Consider the following 19,072-nt stretch of genomic DNA (forward strand, 5'->3'; position numbering starts at 1 on the left):
AATCCCAGCTATCTGGGAGGCTGAGACAAGAGGATTGCTTGAGTCTGGGTGCGGTGGCTCAAGCTGGTAATCCCAGCACTTTGGGAGGCCAAGGCGGACAGATCACCTGAGGTCAGGAGTTTGAGACCAGCCTGGCCAAAATGGTGAAACCCCGCCTCTACTAAAAATTCAAAAATTAGCCAGGCATGATGGTAGGCTCCTATAGTTCCAGCTACTCAGGAGGCTGAGGCAGGAGAATCACTTGAACCCAGGAGGTGGAGGTTGTAGTGATCCAAGATGGTGCCACTGCACTCCAGCCTGGGCAACAGAGTGAGACTCTGTCTTTAAAAAAAAAAAAAAAAAGCTAGATAACCAGAAAATATAACAGCCACTAAAAATTTTTTTTAAAGTTATTGAGTTCTACTTTGTGTTCAATATCTCTGTGTGCTGGCCATGGAGATTATCAAAATAATAAAATGTCACGGTGCCTATGGTCCATGGGGATGGAAATATAAAGAAATCATCATAACAAGGTTTCAACTCTCATCTGAGACAGGATTCAGTGCCCCGGAGTGCTCAGGGGTGGCAGCCAACCCAAAGCGGGTGAAGTGGTCAGGGAAGCTTCCTCGGGAAGCTGAATTGAGGATAAATTGGAGTTAGCCTGGCAAAGAGAGGTGGTCCAATCTGTGATTTCAGTTATGCTTTTATGACATGCACACTCATTTAACACTTGTACAGGCCAGGCTGTTGACCTTCCTCTTTGTGATTTCTTCCAGGGCTTTTATACTCGTAAAGCTCTCTTGCCACAAGATTCTCTTTCCTGTTTTTCCATAGTTCAATATATTTTACATTTAACTCTTTACCTGGAAATTATTTTGATGATTGACAGTGGGATGAGACCCTGGTGGAAGGATAAAGAGGCAGAAACGGAAAGAAACGTCTTCATTCTGCTGCCCTTCCTGACTCAGTGGCTCTAGGGCTCCTACCAGTGACCTTCTCTCCTCCCTGTGGTTGTTTCAGTGATGGATGAGTGGGAGTGTGTGGCTGCAGCCCTGGGTGATTGGAGGCGATGGTCCAGTAGTCCATGTTGGTCTGAAGTAGGAGGGATGTGGAGCAGACTGCTGTGAGGACTCCAGCATGGGAAGCGGACTGTGCGTATGGAGATGTATGTGCCACCTCGTGCTGCCCATCGCTGCTACCCAACTGGCTTGGGCCTCGTTCTCCCTGGGAGGCGGCAGGAACACAGGAGTGGGTCATTTTCTTATTTTTTTCCCTCTCTCGTCTCACCTTCCACCCCTCTCTCTGATGGATGGCACAGACTGAGTCACAGCTAATGGCTTTCCATGCAGCCCTTGGAACTGATGAAGCTGCTAACAAGTGCCTCAGTAAATGAGTTGCCGTCCTGCATCACTCTCCCTCCCACTGAAGGCCACGGAGCAGGCCGTGGGCTGCACAGCAGCTCATGGACACTGGGGACACAGAATGGGGATGAAGGATGGGGCCTGTCACCCTAGGCCAGGAAGGCAGGGTTTGGGGAAACGAGAGGGCAGAGATAAGCACTGGGGAGAAGCATATGTGCAGAGGGAGTTGGTGAGAATTGTGGAGAAATGTGAGGAGAGGCAGGTGGCGGAGATGTGAGCAAGAAAAAGGAGTGTGTGTATCAGCTCAAGTGGGGTGGGGTGGAGTGATGGTGCTCTTCTGTGCCAGGCACTGAGGCACAAAGATAGGAAGCTCCTGCCTTGTCCTTGAGGAAACCAGTTTTGTAGGAGAAGGAGAGGCATACAGATATGGTCACTGGTGGTTACTTTTTTTTTTTTTTTTTTTTAACAGGGCCTCACTGCTGTCACTGAAGGCTGGAGTACAGTAGTGTGATCTCGGCTCACTGCAGCCTCAACTTTCTGGGCTCAAGTGATCCTCCCACTTCAGCCTCCCAAGTAGCTGGTACTACAGACACATGCCACCACACCTGGCTTTTTTTTTTGTATTTTTCGTAGAGATGAGGTTTCACTATGTTGCGCAGGTTGGCCTCAAACTCTTGGGCTCAAGCAATCCACCCACCTTGGCCTCCCAAAAGTGTTAGGATTACAGGTGTGAGCCATGGCGTCCAGCCTACCCACTCTTTAAGTTGTCAAAAGAAGCCTGTGACAACAGCTTTACTATTCTCTTTTTACAGTGAGGATCAGAGAGGCCAGGCAACTCTCCCAAAGTCACACAGCTGAAAAATTTGAGTGGGATTCAAACCCAGAACCTCTGACTCCAGAATCCATACCCTTTCTACCACCTCTAGGTTTGTAAGTATGTGTAAAGGAAAGACATGATAAGAAATTACTAAGAACAGATCTGTCTGGGTTGATCTGATTTTCCCCATTGATGGAATTATTTGGTTGGGAATGGGAGTGCTGCAAGCTTCTCATGTCTGGACTTCAGCAAGGCAGACAGCAAAATCTGACATCCTGTGGACACCGGGTGATATGTGGGTGAAATGGCTCAATGGCTGGAATAATTTTTTTTTTTTTTTTTGAGACAGAGTCTTGCTCTGTCACCCAGGCTGGAGTGCAGCAACCTGATATCAGCTCACTGAAACTTCTGCCTCCCGGGTTCAAGTGATTCTCCTGCCTCTGCCTCCCGAGTAGCTGGGATTACAGGCGCACGCCACCACACCTGACTAACTTTTGTATTTTTAGTAGAGATGAGGTTTCACCATGCTGGCCAGGCTGGTCTCGAACTTCTGACCTCGAGTGATGCCCACCTTGGCCTACCAAAGTGCTGGGATTACCCGCATGAGCCACTGCATCGGCCAAGAATTTAATTAGATGAGAGGCTGTTTCTAAAGGCAGCCCATGGCTGAAACTGGGAAGTGGTGGCTTTGCACCACAGGGCTCTGTCCCTGGTCCTACTCTGTTGAACTTTTTTTTCCTTTTCCTCTCCTCCATATTTATTTCTAATTATCAAAGTAATATATATCTACTGTAGAAAAATATAAATGATAGCTAAGCCAAAAGAAGAAAAGCATCCTAATTCTCATCGTACGGCTTGCTGAACAGCCTTTTTCAATTTACTATAACTTTGAACATTTTTGGAATACAGTGTTGGGACCTGAAATCCCACAACAAAAGATAACTCACTGTTCACACTGAGGGTGCACCCTGCCAGTCTCTACTACAAACAATAGCAAGAAAATGTAGCATGTGATTGGGTGCTTATAATGAGCTGGCAACAGTCCTGAGCTTCTGACAGGTATTATTTCATTCAATCCTCCTAACCCTTTATGGGGACTCTAAAGATCTATTTTTCACAGACGACAAAGCCAAAGATCAGAGATGAAATAATTTCCTCAGGCCACAGAGATTGGCTGAACAATTGAGGCAGGGTTTGAACCAGGTTCTGTCTGATTCTGGAGTGGGGCTCTGAGCAACTCTGGGATGCCCTCCAAAGGTGCCTACAGGTTCCTGGACCATCCCCCGCTGTCTGCCTTTCATCCCACCCTCTAAGTGGGGGCTGTTTGTGCAGGACAGTCCAAATCTCCCCGTTGCTTCTCTTCTGCTTGCACTGTAGCATCTGGGGACACAACTTAGGATGTGATCCCACACCAGGCACAAAACCCAAAGACCCTCCTGATCTGTCAGTAGCCACCCCTGAGTGCTTATTTATAATAGGAGGGTGGCTTGCCTAGGGAGGCCAGGAATTTATCTTTAAGTAACAAACACTTTTTGAAAACTTACTATTTTTCAGGTTCCGTTCTAAGCACTTTAGAAATAACTTTTTCTTTTATTAATGACTTTTTTGCCAGAGTGCTGTGGCCCACAACTATAATCCCAGCACTTTGGGAGGGTGAAGCAGGAGGATCATTTGAGGCCAGGAGTTTGAGACCAGCCTGGGCAACACAGTGAGATCCTGTCTCAACAAAAATAAATAAAAATAAAAATTAGCCAGAAATAGCAGTGCATGCCTGTAGTCCTAGCACTGGGGAGGCTGAGGTGGGATGATCATTTGAGCTCAGGAGTTCAAGGTTACAGTGAGCTATGACTGTGCCACTGCATTCCAACCTCAGTGACAGAGTGAGATCCTGTCTCAAATAAATGTTTTTTTAAGTAACATAAAGTTGGCCAGGCATGGTGGCTCATGCCTGTAATCTCAACACTTTGAGAGGCTGAAGCAGGTGGATCACCTGAGGTCAGGAGTTCGAGGCCAGCCTGGCCAACATCGTGAAATCCCATCTCTATAAAAAGTGCAAAATTAGCTGGGTGTGGTGGCACACACCTGTAGTCCCAGGTACTTGGAGACTGAGGCAGAAGAATTGCTTGAACCAGGGAGGCAGAGGTTGCAGTGAGCTGAGATCACACCACTGCACTCCAGCCTAAGTGATAGAATGAGACTCCCTCTCAAAAACCAATAAAGTAACATAAAGTAAAACTGACTTTTGTTGGTGTACAGCTTTATGAGTTTTAACACATGTATAGATTCCTAGAGCCAACAATGGTGTCTGAACCACAAACATTCATATACAAAAAAAGAATGTCAACCTAAACCGCACACTTATACAAGTTAGCTCCAAATAGATCATATATCTAAAAGCAATGTAAAATGATTAAAACTTTCAGAGAAAAGTAGGGGGAAATCACCAAAAGCATGAGTCACAAAAGAAAACAATTGATAAATTGGACTTCATAAATAAAAAGTTTTGTTCTGAGAGAGAGAGAGAGATCCAAGATGGCTGATCACTGGCAGCTCGGGCTCGTAGCTACCAGTGAAAGCGCAGAGAACGAGAGGACACCACACTTTCAGACGAATTTTTGTTGCTCACGGACTAAGAGATTCCCAGTGAAGAAGCCCCACGGGTCGCCAGGGCGACTCTTGTGGCCGGCGCAGCGGTTTTGCTGGCGCCTCAGCGCGGCAGTTCTTGGTGCAGAGTCTGGAGATTCCCGGGCAGAAAAGCATCATCAATCTTGACACCGCTGTTTTGGCCAGCGCAGTGGATTGCTCAGATTTCGGTGCTGGGAATCAACAAGTTGGACGTCTGCTCAGAGACCTACTTAGAAAGTCGGTAATTACAAAGACGACAGAGGAATAAATATATAATGAAGGGAAGAAACCAGCCTAAAAAGGCAGAGAATACTCAAAATCAGAATGCCTCTCCCTCTACAGGGGATCGCAGTTCCTCATCAGTAACGGAACAAGGCTTAATGGAGAACGAGTGTGTTCCATTAACAGAACCAGGTTTCAAAAGGTGGGTGATAAGAAACTTCTGTGAATTAAAAAAACTTGTTCTAACCCAATGCAAAGAAACTAAGAACCTTGAAAAAAGGTTTGATGAAATGCTAATGAGAATGGACAATTTAGAGAGGAATATAAGTGAATTGATGGAGCTGAAAAACACAACACGAGAACTTCGCGAAGTATGCACAAGTTTAAACAGTCAAATTGATCAAGCAGAAGAAAGGATATCAGATGTCGAGGAACAGCTCAGTGAAATGAAACGAGAAGACAAGATTGGAGAAAAAAGGATAAAAAGGAATGAGCAAAGTTTCCAGGAAATATGGAACTATGTGAAAAGACCTAATTTACGTTTGATAGGTGTACCTGAATGTGACGAAGAGAATGAATCCAAGTTGGAAAATACTCTTCAGGATATCATTCAGGAAAACTTTCCCAACCTAGCAAGGCAGGGTAATATTCAACTCCAGGTAATACAGAGAACACCACAAAGATACTCTTCAAGAAGACCAACCCCAAGGCCCATAATCGCCAGATTTATTAGGGTTGAAATGAAGGAGGAAATACTAAGGGCAGCTAGAGAGAAAGGTCAGGTTACCCATAAAGGAAAACCTATCAGACTTACAGCAGATCTCTCAGCAGAAACTCTACAAGCCAGAAAAGAGTGGGGACCAATATTTAACATCCTTAAAGAAAAGAACTTTCAACCCAGAATTTCATATCCAGCCAAATTAAGCTTTATAATCGAAGGAAAAATTAAATCTTTTGCGAACAAACAAGTACTTAGAGACTTCACCACCACCAAGCCTGCTTTACAAGAGCTTCTGAAAGAAGCACTGTACATATAAAGGAACAACCAATATCAGCCTTTCCAAAAATATATCAAAAAGCAAAGGGCATTAACACATTGAAAATTTTACACTAACTAATGGGCAAAACAGCCAGCTAGCATCAAATGCCAGTATTAAACTTATATATATTCTAATTGGATAAAAAGCCAAAACCTATCGGTATGCTGCATCCAGACCCATCTCACATGCAATGATACACAAAGACTCAAAACAAAGAGAAGGAGGAAGATTTACCAACCAAACAGAGAGTAAAAATAAACAAATAAATAAAAAGCAGGAGATGCAATTCTCGCCTCTGATAAAGTAGACTTTAAAGCAACAAAGATCAAAAGAGGCAAAGAAGGACATTACATAATGGCAAAAGGATCAATGTAACAAGAAGAGCTAACGATTCTATAGATCAACGAAACACAAATTAACAAGGACATCCAGGACTTGAACTCAGACCCGGAACAAGTGAACTTAATAAACATTTATAACTCTCCACTTCAAATACACAAAACGTACATTCTTATCAGTACCATATCACACCTATTCCAAAAGTGACTACATAATTGGAAGTAAATCACTCCTCAGTAATCGCATAGCATTTCATAGGTTTAAATGAAATATTGGTTGGCTGCTTGTTTATTTTCTTCCCTTATTCCTTCCTGTCTACATCATTAAGTATAATTATTGGTATAAAAGAGGTTTTCAATACCCATTACTAAACTGCATTCTAGCCTGGGCAAGAAAGCAATACTCCCATTCTCCCTCTCTTTTTCTCTTTTCTTCCTCTCCTTCATTTTTTTTTCTTTCTTTCTTCCTTTTTTCTTTCTTTAAAAAAGAAAAAGAAAAAAAAAACTTTTGTTCTGTAAAAGACAGTGTTAAGAAAATGAAAAAAACAGCTACAAACCAAAAGAAAATAGTTGCAAATCACATACTCAACAAAAAACTTGTATCCAGAATATATACAGAACTCTTCAAACTCAACTGTAAGAAAACCAACAACACACTTAAAAAAAAAGTCAGGAACAAACACTGCACCAGAGAGGATATAAAGATGGCAAATAACCACATGAATAGACGTTTGGCATCATTAGACAATAGGAAAATGCAAATTAAAACCATCATGATGTACCACCAGCTACACATTAAAATGGGCAATATAAAAAATATTGACAATCCGAAGTACTTCGGGGTGCAGAGCAATTAGACTCTTGTCCACTGGTGGAGGGAATGCAAAACCGCCATCCTGGAAAACATTTTGACACTTTTTTCTAAAGTTAAGCACACAATTACATATGACCCATAAAACTCTCTCCAGGGTATTTATCCTCGAGAGGTGAATATGCCCACATGAATGCTTTTTTTTTTTTCTTTTGAGACGGAGTCTGTCACACTCTGTCACCCAGGCTGGAGTGCAGTGGCGCAATCTCGGCTCACTACAACCTCTGCCTCACGGGTTCAAGTGATTCTCCTGCCTCAGCCTCCTGAGCAGCTGGGACTACAGGGGCCCACCATCACGCCTAGCTAATTTTTGTATTTTTAGTAGAGATAGGGGTTTCACCATATTGGCCAGGCTGGTCTCGAACTTCTGACCTCGTGATCTAATACAGCAGCTTTATTCATAGTTGATCCAAACTGGAAACAGCCCTAATATCTTTCAGTGGGTGACCAAGTAAACCAACCACATTAATGTACTGGGATATTTACTACTCAGCAATAAAAAAGGAATGAACTATCGATACACAGAACAAATTAGAGTAATCTCAGAGGCATTAGGGGTGGACAAAGCCTGTTTCAAATAATTACACACTGTATTATTCCAGTTGTATGACATTCCCTAAAAGATGAAAACTATAGTGGTGGTAGCAGGTGCCAAACATTAGGGGTGAGAGCAGGAGTGACTACACAGGGGTAACTCCAGGGAGTCCTTCAGAGTGATACAGTTCTTCTGTGCCTTCTGTGTCCTGACTCTGGTGGTGGTTCTAGGAGTCTTTTCTCCATTCAGTTGCCTTTGCACTTTGGTCAAAAATCAATTTGTCATATTGGCGTAGGTCTATTTCTGTACTTCCTATTCTGTTCTATTGACCTAGCTGTCTGTCATTCTGTCATTTCACCTGTATCACACTTTTTTTTTTTGAGACAGGGTCTCCCTCTATCACCCAGGCTGGCGTACAGTGGTGTCATCTCGGCTCACAGCAACCTTCACCTCCCAAGTTTAAGCAGTTCTCCTGCCTCAGCCTCCCAAGTAGCTGGGATTACAGGCGACCGCCACCACACACAGCTAATTTTTGTATTTTCAGTAAAAATGGGGTTTTGTCATGTTTCTCAGGCTGGTCTTGAACTCCTGGCCTCAAGTGATAATCCAGCCTCGGCCTCCCAAAGTGCTGGCATTACAGCCATGAGCCACTGCACCTGGCCTTTTTTTTTTTTTTTTTAAAGAGACAGGGTCTCATTTTGTCACCCACCCAGGCAGGACTACAGTGATGTGATCATGGCTCACAGGAACCTCAAACTCCTGGACTTAAGCAATTCCCCCACCTCAATCTCCCAAGTAGCTGAAACTACAGGCACCACCATGCCCAATTTTTAAAAATTTGTTTTTTAGAGACAGGGTCTTACTGTGTTGCCCAGGCTGGTCTTGAACTCCTGGCTTCAAGCAATACCTCTTGCCTTAGCCTCTCAAAGTATTAGGGGATTACAGGTTTGAGTGACCCAGCTGAGCCTAAGAGTATTTTTTCATACTCTCAAAGTATTAGGGGATTACAGGTATGAGTGACCCAGCTGAGCCTAAGAGTAATTGTGAGTGGATTTTGAATTTTTGTCAAATAGTTTTTCAATCAATATGATCATTTGCTTTTTTTTTTTCTTAGAAGGTGCTTGGGCCTCTTGTAGATCAGAGGCACCCTACCCCTGGCTGCCAGCTTGGACCCTTACATGAGAGAGAAATAAATATCTATGGTATTTAAATTACTATTATTTAGTCTCTATTAAGGCAGGCGCACCAACATTTTAACTAATATGTTCACTTACTGACGGATCGATTCAATAACCTGGCAGCCACCACGTGCCAGCACCACATAAGATACCAGGAGCCACAGAGACACAAGCCCACAAGGCCCTGTGAATCAGGGAGCTGCTCTGTCTCAACCAGCCCAGAACTGTTTCTCCCTGAATCCATACGTCTTTCAGGACTTGAGTTTCTGCACCAGCAGCATAGGCCTCTTGAGACTGTTGGGCCCTTGAAAAAGTGTTGGATTCAGACTGGGAAGAGGAGGACTCATGTGGAGGGGATATGCACAGAGCTCCCAGGGGCTAGAGCCCAGGGCCCCTCACAGTGTCTGATTTCAGGCTTCACAACATACACCAGCATTTTATTTTTATTGGTTTTTGAAAAATCTTTCTTTGTTCTTTAAGCCATTAAATAGAAATACCCTATAAAATCAAACTATACTGGAAATATATAAAGTACTGGAGAAGTCCTTGTTTTGACAGAAGCAGATCTGAGTCACTGACCGGTCTTTTGAAACAGTCAGTTCAAGTGGGCAATAATAAAAACAGACACATACAGGTTCAAACACAAAAATTCACATTCAGGCACTAATTTTTCTTTGGATATCTCGACTCAAATCCTCCTTTCACTTTCTTGCATAAATCACACCTACAATCCTATAATTTACCTATTATTTCCAATTTCTTTAAACTTAAAGACACTTATGAAGCAATCTGATGTAGAACACTTCTAGATTTTTAGGATTTTCCCTGAATAGTTTATCTTTCACATCTAATTCAACATGTCAGCAAATCTCTTTGTGTATTACTTCCAAAGCATTTAACATCATTTGCAAGGAAACAATTCTTTATGCACTCATATTTCATCAGTTTATGTAACGTTTAATTCAATTACATGATTACAATGACAAATGCACCTGGCATAAACAGGCTACAGACACACCAAACCAACTCTTGGTAAACAGATAACTTAACCCAGAGCAGAGGTAGCTGAGTTCTTGCTTTTCTAGACCAGGGGTCAGCAAACTATGGCCCTGTGGGCCTGTTTTTGTACATCCTGTGGCTTAAAAATGCCTTTTAGGGGCTGGATGTGGTGGCTCACACTTGTAATCTCAACACTTTGGGAAGCCAAGGCAGGCAGATCACTTGTGGTCAAGAGTTCAAGGCCAGCCTGCCCAACATGGTGAAACCCCGTCTCTACTAAAATTACAAAAATTAGCCAGGCGTGGTGGTGGGCACCTGTAGTCCAAGCTACTTGGTAGGTTGAGACAGGAGAATCCCTTGAACCCGGGAGGTAGAGGTTGTAGTGAGCTGAATCCAGCCTGGGTGACAGAGTGAGACTCTGTCTCAAAAAAAAAGCATTTTAGGCCAGGCATAGTGGCTCATGTCTATAATCTCAGCATTTTAGGTGGCTGAGACCAGAGGATCCCTTGAGCTCAATAAAAAGAGTGTCTTTTAAAGTGACTGAATCTGTAAGCAGTTGAAGGAAACTTAAAAAAAAATTGTATGACATGAAAATTATATGAAATTCAACTTTTACCATTTGTAAGTAAAGATTTACTGAAGCACTACCGCACCCATTCTTTTTTTGGTGTATTCAGTGGCTGCTTTCAAGCTACAATGGCTGAGCCTAACGGTGTCAACAGAGACTGTATGGACCACAAAGTCTAAAATATTTACTATCTGGTCCTTTACAGAAAGTTTGCCTATCTCTATTCTAGAGCGAAGCCTGAGCCTTGGGCATGCACCATGTCATGGGTATCTGTTACTGTGTTTTCCAGAAGCTTCAGGTAAGAGGGAGGCTCCGAGGAGAACTCCTACTATAAAAAGTGAAAATCCCTTCCTGCTTGGCATCACTGTTTCCCAAACCCACCTCCCACTCTTCCCAAGGCAGCTTCATTGTTTGCTTCATCACTTCCTTCCTGGACTCAGGTGATGCCCCCACCTTAGTCTCCTGGAGCACTGGGATTACAGACGGGAGCCACTACACCCGGCTCTGATTTTTCTCTATAGCACTTATCAGACATATTCCATGCATATTTATTTATTTATTTATGTTTTTAATTTTTTTGAGACTGAGTCTCACTTTGTCACCCACCCAGGCTAGAGTGCAGTGGTAACCATCTCGGCTCACTGCAACCTCTGCCTCCTGGATTCAAGCAATTCTCTTGTCTCAGCCTCCTGAGTAGCTGGGATCACAGGCACCTGCCACCACACCTGGCTAATTTTTATACTTTTAATAGAGACAGGATTTCACCATGTTGGCCAGGGTGTTCTTGAACTCCTGACCTCAGGTGATCCAACTGCCTCAGCTTCCCAAAGTGCTGGGATCACAGGTGCCCACCAGCACAACCTGGCTAATTTGTATTTTTAGTAGAGATGGGATTTCACCATGTTGGCCAGGCTGGTCTCGAACTCCTGACCTCAGGTGATCCATCCACCTTGGACTCCCAAAGTGCTGGGATTACAGGTGTGAGCCACCTCGCCCAGCCTCCATGCTTATTTATTTATTTTCTATTTTCTATCACTAGAATATGAGCTCTATGAGGGTAAGGGTTTTGCCTGCTTGTTCACTGCCCTATCCCAGTGCCTAGATCAGTGCCTGGCACACAGCAGAGACTTAATAAGTACTTGTTGAATGAGGATCAAATTACTCTTGTTGTATGACAACCTGCTGTCTGCAGGACCCTGGGCATGAGGAAGTGCCTGCGGGTGGAAGGCAGTAGCCCAGTGCTGCACAGTACACGCTGATCAAAGAGGGGCCTTATGGGCTGTGCGCAGTGGCTCACACCTGTAATCCCAGCACTTTGGGAGGCCAAGGCGGGTGGATCACGAGGTCAAGAGATCGAGACCATCCTGGTCAACATGGTGAAACCCCGTCTCTACTAAAAATACAAAAAAAATTAGCTGGGCACGGTGGCGTGTGCCTGTAATCTCAGCTACTCAGGAGGCTGAGGCAGGAGAATTGCCTGAATCCAGGAGGCGGAGGTTGCGGTGAGCTGAGATCACGCCATTGCACTCCAGCCTGGGTAACAAGAGCGAAACTCCATCTCAAAAAAAAAAAAAAAAGAGGGGTCTTATGCGTGGGGAGCAAGTACAGGCAGGTGGGCAATGGGGTGCAGAATTCTAAACCTCTGGGGATGAATGGCAGAGGCCACACCATCTTGATTAGTGGCCTTTGAGCCCACTGGACAAGGGAAATGGTTAGCTGGGTTCCAGGTCCATGGTCTCCTTGACTTGAGGTGGCCTTGCCAGATGCTCTGAAAATGGGGCCAACGAAGCCCTAGTGATTCTGTCCCCTACCTTCCAAGGACAAGTTGGAGGCAGGCACTGGTCTCACATCTACAAAAACAATCGTTTCTGAACTTTCCCCCCTCACAGACTTCGGCCCTCCATCCCCCAGACATGTCTCATAGCCACTGAGTCATGCATCAGTGATGGGTGTGGGTGTGTGGATGGGGGTAGCCAAGCCCACTGATCGAGGGCTGAGACATCCTCCCTGCTAATCAACAAATTAATAAGCTCTTCAGCAAGGAGGCGGAGATTAAGGAACCAATCAGCTTGCCCTGTACTTGTGGAGTGAGATTGGAGGGTAGGGGTATGATGGATAGAGAGGGTTTGGGGGATGGATAGAGAGGTTTTGAGGCTGGCTCCTGGTCCACAGTGAGACCACCAGGGCACCCATTTACTTTGGCTATAAATGAGGAAGTGACTTCTTCAGAGGTTGTAGCCCGAATTCAGGCCATCTCATGCCCTCTAGCTTCTACAATGTCTCTCCTCTCTTCCCATCTGTCCTTGGACTGCTTATTCCCCGCGACATGACAGGGTTCCAGCACATGATGGGGTTCCAGGGCATGATGGGGCTCCAGGGATGTCAGATTCCCTGTGGCCATCTCACAGGCTCCTTCATCTCTCTGCCCAGAATCAGTGCACTAGAAACCCCTATCACCACCATGGTTAGTGCTGCAGGGTCAGAAGAGCAAACAGCCCCCTGCTCTCTGGTATCCTTGACCCCATTAGCCTGCAGGGTCCTTCTCTGGGCCCTGACCCCTGGAATCATAGATGTCCTAGCCAGCCCCCTCTGCCCCTGCATCCTAGGGTGAGCACCTGCCTTTTGTCTTTCCATGGGAATACAATTCTTTGATTTCTGCTGTCTTCCCTCCAAACAATACAATGGCTGTCTCTGTTTGTCTCTCTGTATCCATGTTCTGGGAACCCCTCAGACTGAGGATCCCCCCATGATATGGCCATGTCTCTCCCTTGTGACTGGGGTTCTTGAAGGACAGGGCTGTGCTTTGCCCGTGGATGATGAGTCCCTAAGAAGAATGATTTTTCTCCTTCCTCCAAGGGCAGGATCTATGTCCCCTTGTTCTAGTGTCCTCTGCCACCTCCATGCTCAGCAGGGCACCCTGGTGTTTCCTGGGATGTGTGGTCCTATGGGGCCTGACTGGCTGATAAGGAGCCATTTCCGGAGAATGCAGGTGATTGAACCCATAAAAGAGTGACTGAGAGAGTCCTGAACTCCCATCTCAGGAGAGCGCTAAAAACAGGCCCCACAGCCATCTGTCCTGGGGCTGGAGGGGCTGGCTCAGAACCAGCAGCCTACCCAAGTAGGCCCCTTTACCCCCTATGGGCTGATGGGACATCTGGAAGTACTGGAGGTCTGGCTAGGCCAGGGAGAGGAAGCTGAAAGGGCTTTATGGGGAGACCGTCCCACATTCCTCCCTCCTCCTGGGCACGTGGGGTTGAGGGGGTTGGTGGTCTGGAGACCCTTCCCCTACGCGGCTTCTCAGAGTGGGTGGTGGGCCTGACTTGGCCTTCGTGTCCTTGCTCCAGCACCCCATGCTACTCCAGGTGCTGAGCCTTTCTGCCCCTCAGATTGAGAGGTCTTCTTTCTGGGGTCTGCCTCACCCTCCTTTTCCTGTTTGAATCATGGGTGACTTTGGCTGCTCCATCACCTATCAGGGTTTCAGTTTCCTCATCTAGAAAATAGAGATAAACTCAGCTCATCGTCTTGTGATGCCTGAAATTATGTACTACCCGGTGCACAGTAGGTGCTTAATAAACATGAGTCCTTTCCTTCAAAGGATCTGGGCTTCAGAGCCCAGTGGAGACTGTCACGGGCTGGGGACAGTGGTATGTGCTTGGGAAGCCTTGGCATAAGACACCTGTGCCCTGAATGACACCTGCATAGGGGTGGGGACACTCTGCCTGGCAAGGGGGCTCTATGCCACACATGGCTGCACCGGGGTCTGTGTGTGCCAGGCTGGATACACAGGTGGCCGACTCAGCTGCTTCTGGTGGGGGAACTGGCTTCTGCCCCCTCCTGCCTCTTTTCCCAACTCTTTAATGGAGAAAGAACATAATGGAGTGTTCAGAGAGGCCTCTCCCTGAGGACACCATCAATTGCAGGTCAGGAGCCAAGGTCATGTGCCCCCACCCCTGCCTCCAAGAGAAAGACTTTACCCCCAGAGGTCCTGTCACTCCTCAGCCCTTCTCCAAGGTATTACTGAGCAGAGGGTGAAAACGGTTGTCTTTTGTTAAGAGTGGTCACAGATCCCACAGGCTGGAGGAAATGTGTTCACCCTTCTGCCCCCCACTCCCACCCACGGACAGGCTAGGGAAGAGAGACTCTCATCCTGGTCCTAGGGGCTGCCCTAGGAGGCTAGATCCAACTGCTCTACTTCCTCAGAAGGCTAGACCTGCCCCTGGGGGACTATGGGGTGAGCACAGGGTTCAGACTGGGTACCCCATCCAGTGGGACCCAAAATCTGAGCATGGCAGCTGCCCCTGAGCTCCTGCCAGGTGGAGACATCACACACTGGCTGGGTGTAAGCTCAGCGATCTAGCAGGGGTGGAAGGAGGGAGGAAGAAGGGCCCACCCTCTGCTGGCTCCCCCTCCCCGTAGGACTCCCCCTCCTTTCCAGGCAGGGATATAAGCCCCGCAAGGAAAGCCCTGAGCAGAGGAGGCCTCAGCTTGACCTGCTGCAGTGCAGCCCTTGGGACTTCCCTTGCCTTCCACCTCCTGCTCATCTGCTTCCCAAGCTGTCGCTGTGAGTGGCTGGGGCTCAAGCACTGTCTGGTACCGGGAAACCCTGGCTGTTTGGTGGGAAAACTAAGGCTGGAATGGTGGAAGCTGGGGGTGAGTGGTGAGAAACTGGACTGGAGGGGGCCATCGGAGGTGGGAAGGAGGCCCAGGAGTCCCCCCAGCACAACCTTCTTCTTCCCTCTACCTCTCTGGGCAGCAGAGGGGGTGAGGGGTAGGGTTACGTCAGGTAGAGCTTTGTCCCTCTGACAGATGAGGAAACTGAGGCAGGAGACAGTGCAGTGCCGGAGAACACAAGGTAAGCTGGTGGCTGAGCCTTGGTCCGATACCAGACCGAGGGAGAGCGTCGGAGCGTGGCCCCGACGGCAGCCGCAGCCTCACGCCGTGGAGGGTCGAGGCTCGGAATGACCCATGCCCCAGTGTCGCCTTCCCAGATGGTGTCGGTGCGCAGGCCATAGCCTGCCTGGCCACAGTGCTCTGGCCCTGCTCGTCCGCCTGGGGGCGCTAGTCGACGCCTACCCCATCGAACCCGAGGCTCCCGGCGAAGACGCCTCCCGGGAGAAGCTGAGCCGCTACTACGCCTCCCTGCGCCACTAGCTCAACCTGGTCACCCGGCCGCGGTGAGCGCTGGCACGGGGTGGGCGGAGCGGGTTCCCTGGGGCTCTCCCTTGCAGCCCCGCACCGCCGGGGGCGTGGCCAGGTCTGAACTCGCCCTTCCCAGCTCCGCCCCCAGTAGGTGAAACAGGACAGCCCGGACGCGCGCCTCTACAAAACGTTCTACCGCAACGGCGAGGACCACCCCAGCAGGTCTAGGTGAAAGTGCCCCCGTCACCACACATCCTGCCTCCGAGAGCGCGGCCTCGCCCCACCCCACCCTAGTCCGTCACTTACGACGTCTCCCACGCTTGCCTCCCCACATGCGCTTCCTTTCCCTTCGCTCCTGGCGCCGACCTGTGGCGAGGACCCCTGAGGCCTCCTGGGAGATCTTCCAACCACGCCCGTCTCATTTGCATACGCACGCCCGACCCCAGAAACCCGGATTCCGCCTCCTGGAGGCGGCGTCTGAGCAGGGTACGGGTGCAGGTGTGGGTGCGGGTGCGGACTTTCAGTGTCTCGGTGCCCCAACCCCTGGGCTGCACGGCTGTGTGTGGTCCTTCCCTGGTCCCAAAATAAAGAGCGAATTCCACAGAAACGAATGTGTGCCTTTGTATTTCCTTTCCTTTCTCCTTCGTGGAGGTGGCGTCCCTTGGAAGTGGAGGGTGGAGGCCTGGGGGCCAGAGGAGCCCCAGGACAACAAGGCTGGGGCGGGCGCGGGGGTTCCCTCTGCTCGGAGCCCAGTGAAGACTCGACCACCCAGCGTGGGCCTGGACAGCGCCCAGACCAGGGGCTGCTGTGGAAGGAACTGTATCGAGTGGGGTCAGGAGTGGATGGGGTTCTGGAAGAAGGCGGGGAGCGTGGACAGGAGCCTGCTAGGCAGCCTAGAAGAGCAGATGGGGACAGGGCTGTCCTTCCCCCATCCCGTGAAGTCAAAGAAGCACCAACACTCCGGGGCGCTTCCCCAGGAGCTGTATTACTAGCGCCAGGGCTGGAGTGGCTGGCGGTGAAATGCGGTCTAAGATGGGGCTGTGGAGGACGAGCCAAGAGGGGCTGAAGTGGCTGTGTGTGTGCTGACCGGAGAGGCAGGTCATTTCTACCGTCCCCCTTTCCCTGAGCAGAGGAGCAATGGGAGTGTGGGGGCTCCCCTATCCCTAAAAAACCGCCCTCCCCCATCTCGCTGAATCCACACTCGGTGGATAAGTCACGAACTGTGCTTTCCTAGTGACAAGGCCATATAGACACCTTCCCATGTACCCCCTTCCCCTGGACTAGATACTGAATGAAGCCTAAAGGCGCTGTGGTTTAAACTGGAGTCAGACGAATCCGTCACCACTCTGCACCTATTCCAGAGCCTGACTGCAGACTGATCTCCCCTGACATCAACCCTTCCCTGCCCCTTTCCTCCAAGAAGCTCGCCTTGATTGCCCAATTGCACTCTCCCTGCCCTCTCTGGCTGCCCAGCTCTCAGGGCCTCTGCTCTGTTCACTGAGAGTTCTATGTCTCTGTACTGTCTCCCTCCTGGGGCCTCAGGAAGGAAGGGCCTATGTCTCCTTCCTTGGACTCAGCCTCCTGTATCTGTGGGCTGTCTCCTGGTCTTCTAGGTCAGCAAGACCTGCCTGAATCTGAAGCACGGGGCTAGGAGATGAAGGGGAGAATCAGGTTGAGGCCAAAGCCTCTGACTCAGAGAGGGTAAAAAAAAAACCAGGAAGACAGGGTATCCCTGCGTGGACTAGGGTTTTGAAGTACTGCTTGCAGTTTGATGACTCTGGAAGGAGAGAAGACTCTAAAGCTGACTCTGCCGTAGCTGCAGAGGAGGTCCCTGCTTGGACACAGGTCCCCAGGGGCCCACAGGGCTCTGATACCCACCCTCCCCTATGCTGACCTCCAGCCTCCCTGGAGGTAGAGCTGAAAGGGTGAGGCTGAGGAGACAGGAGATGGGGGAGGTCACTGGCTATGTGGATTCTGATGTTCTGTGTCTTTGCCCAGGCCACTCTCCCTGCTTGCAGAGCCTTTTCACTCTCTTCAGCCTGGAAGGCACTCTCAGGATAGTGGTCACCTCCTCCCAGAAGCCTTGCCTGATTTTTTTTGGGATGTAGTTAGTTTCTCTGGCTTCCTCTCCCCACTCATTATCTTAGATCCACTATCCATACCATTTTGCTGCCTGTCATCTCTCCTGCAACAGAACGGGTGGGATGGGAGGACGCAGTGGCTGCCCGGAGCTTTGGTTCATTGTGTGGGTGGGGAGTGGGTTGGTATCCACGATCCCCTGTCTGTTGGTCTGCCTGGGAGAGCTGTAGTCAGCTTAAGGTGGATGGAAGAGAGACTTGGTATGAATTAAGCATGACCACAGATAATTTCTGCCTAGTTTGACAGGTCTCATTGACCATCAGTGACATGGGTTCACCTCATGTTCATTTTGAGGAGTGTCGAGCAGTTTAGGGTAATAATATTAATAATTATTAGTAGTATAATAATGAAATAGCAATAATTACCTTTTCCAAAAAGCACTTCTTTTAGACACTGAGCTGTTCATTTTACATATATGATATTACTAGGATATTGATTTGGCTTAAAAAACAGGATTAAGTGACTTCTTAAACAAGATGGAAATTTCTCTTACATGAAATGTGAGTGGCATCTGGGGAGTTGGCAGCTCTGCTCCATGAGGGCACCCAAGAGCCCAGGCTCATTTGTGGCTTCCCCACACCCTCTTCTATGTCATTTACAAGACTGAAGACAGCCCACCATGACTTCATCTGTGTTCCAGCCAGTTGCAAGGGAGGGAAGGGAAAGGGTAGGCACTCTGGTTACTATGTGTATAGTAAGTTACCCTAAAACTTGGCAGCCTTTAACAACCATTGTTTGTCACTCATGATTTTGTGGGTCAGGATCAGGCAGCGCTCGCCTCAGCAGTTCTCGCTTTGAGTCTCACATGTGGATAGAATCAGAGGTTGGCAGAACTGCAGTTATCTAAATGATCCACTGGCTGATGCCTGAGAGGCTCACTCCCATGCTGGTGCCGGCTGTTGAGTTCAGCCGGGGCTATTGACCGTCATACCTACATGTGGCCTCTCCAATGAAATTCTTGGGGTAGTTGGACTTATGTGGTAGCTGGCTGCCCACTTATTTCAAGAGAATCAGATGAAGGTGGCATTGCTGTTTAGTTTGCTAGGGCTGCCAACAAAGAATCACAGACTGGATGGTTTAAACAACAGGTCTGGAGGCCAGCAGTCTGAAATGGCAGGGTTGATTCCTTCTGATCTGTTCCAGGCCTCTCTCCTGGCCTTGAGGAGGGGGTCTGAGCTGTGTCTCTTCACATCGTCTTCCCTCTATGCATGTCTGTTTCTGTGTCCAAATTTCCCCTTTTTATAAGGAGAGCAGTCCTACT

The 19,072-nt window shown here is 48.1% G+C and overlaps 1 long non-coding RNA gene and 1 pseudogene across 1 annotated transcript in view; one reads left to right on the forward strand and one right to left on the reverse strand.

Moving 5' to 3' along the window:
- The window catches only part of LOC110568048 (uncharacterized), a 63,887-nt gene extending 47,870 nt beyond the window's left edge, over nucleotides 1-16,017 (reverse strand). Inside the window, exon 1 of the long non-coding RNA XR_010339133.1 lies at nucleotides 15,979-16,017. This is a non-coding gene — a long non-coding RNA (uncharacterized LOC110568048). The remainder of the gene's footprint in view (nucleotides 1-15,978) is intronic.
- On the forward strand, nucleotides 15,522-15,904 carry LOC135270947 (peptide YY-like; annotated as a pseudogene).
- Nucleotides 16,018-19,072: the final 3,055 nt, after the last annotated feature.

Source organism: Aotus nancymaae, unplaced genomic scaffold, assembly GCF_030222135.1.
Source record: "Aotus nancymaae isolate 86718 unplaced genomic scaffold, 86718_ANA_hifiasm-v0.15.2.pri h1tg000072l, whole genome shotgun sequence".
NCBI classification, from domain to species: Eukaryota; Metazoa; Chordata; class Mammalia; order Primates; family Aotidae; genus Aotus; species Aotus nancymaae.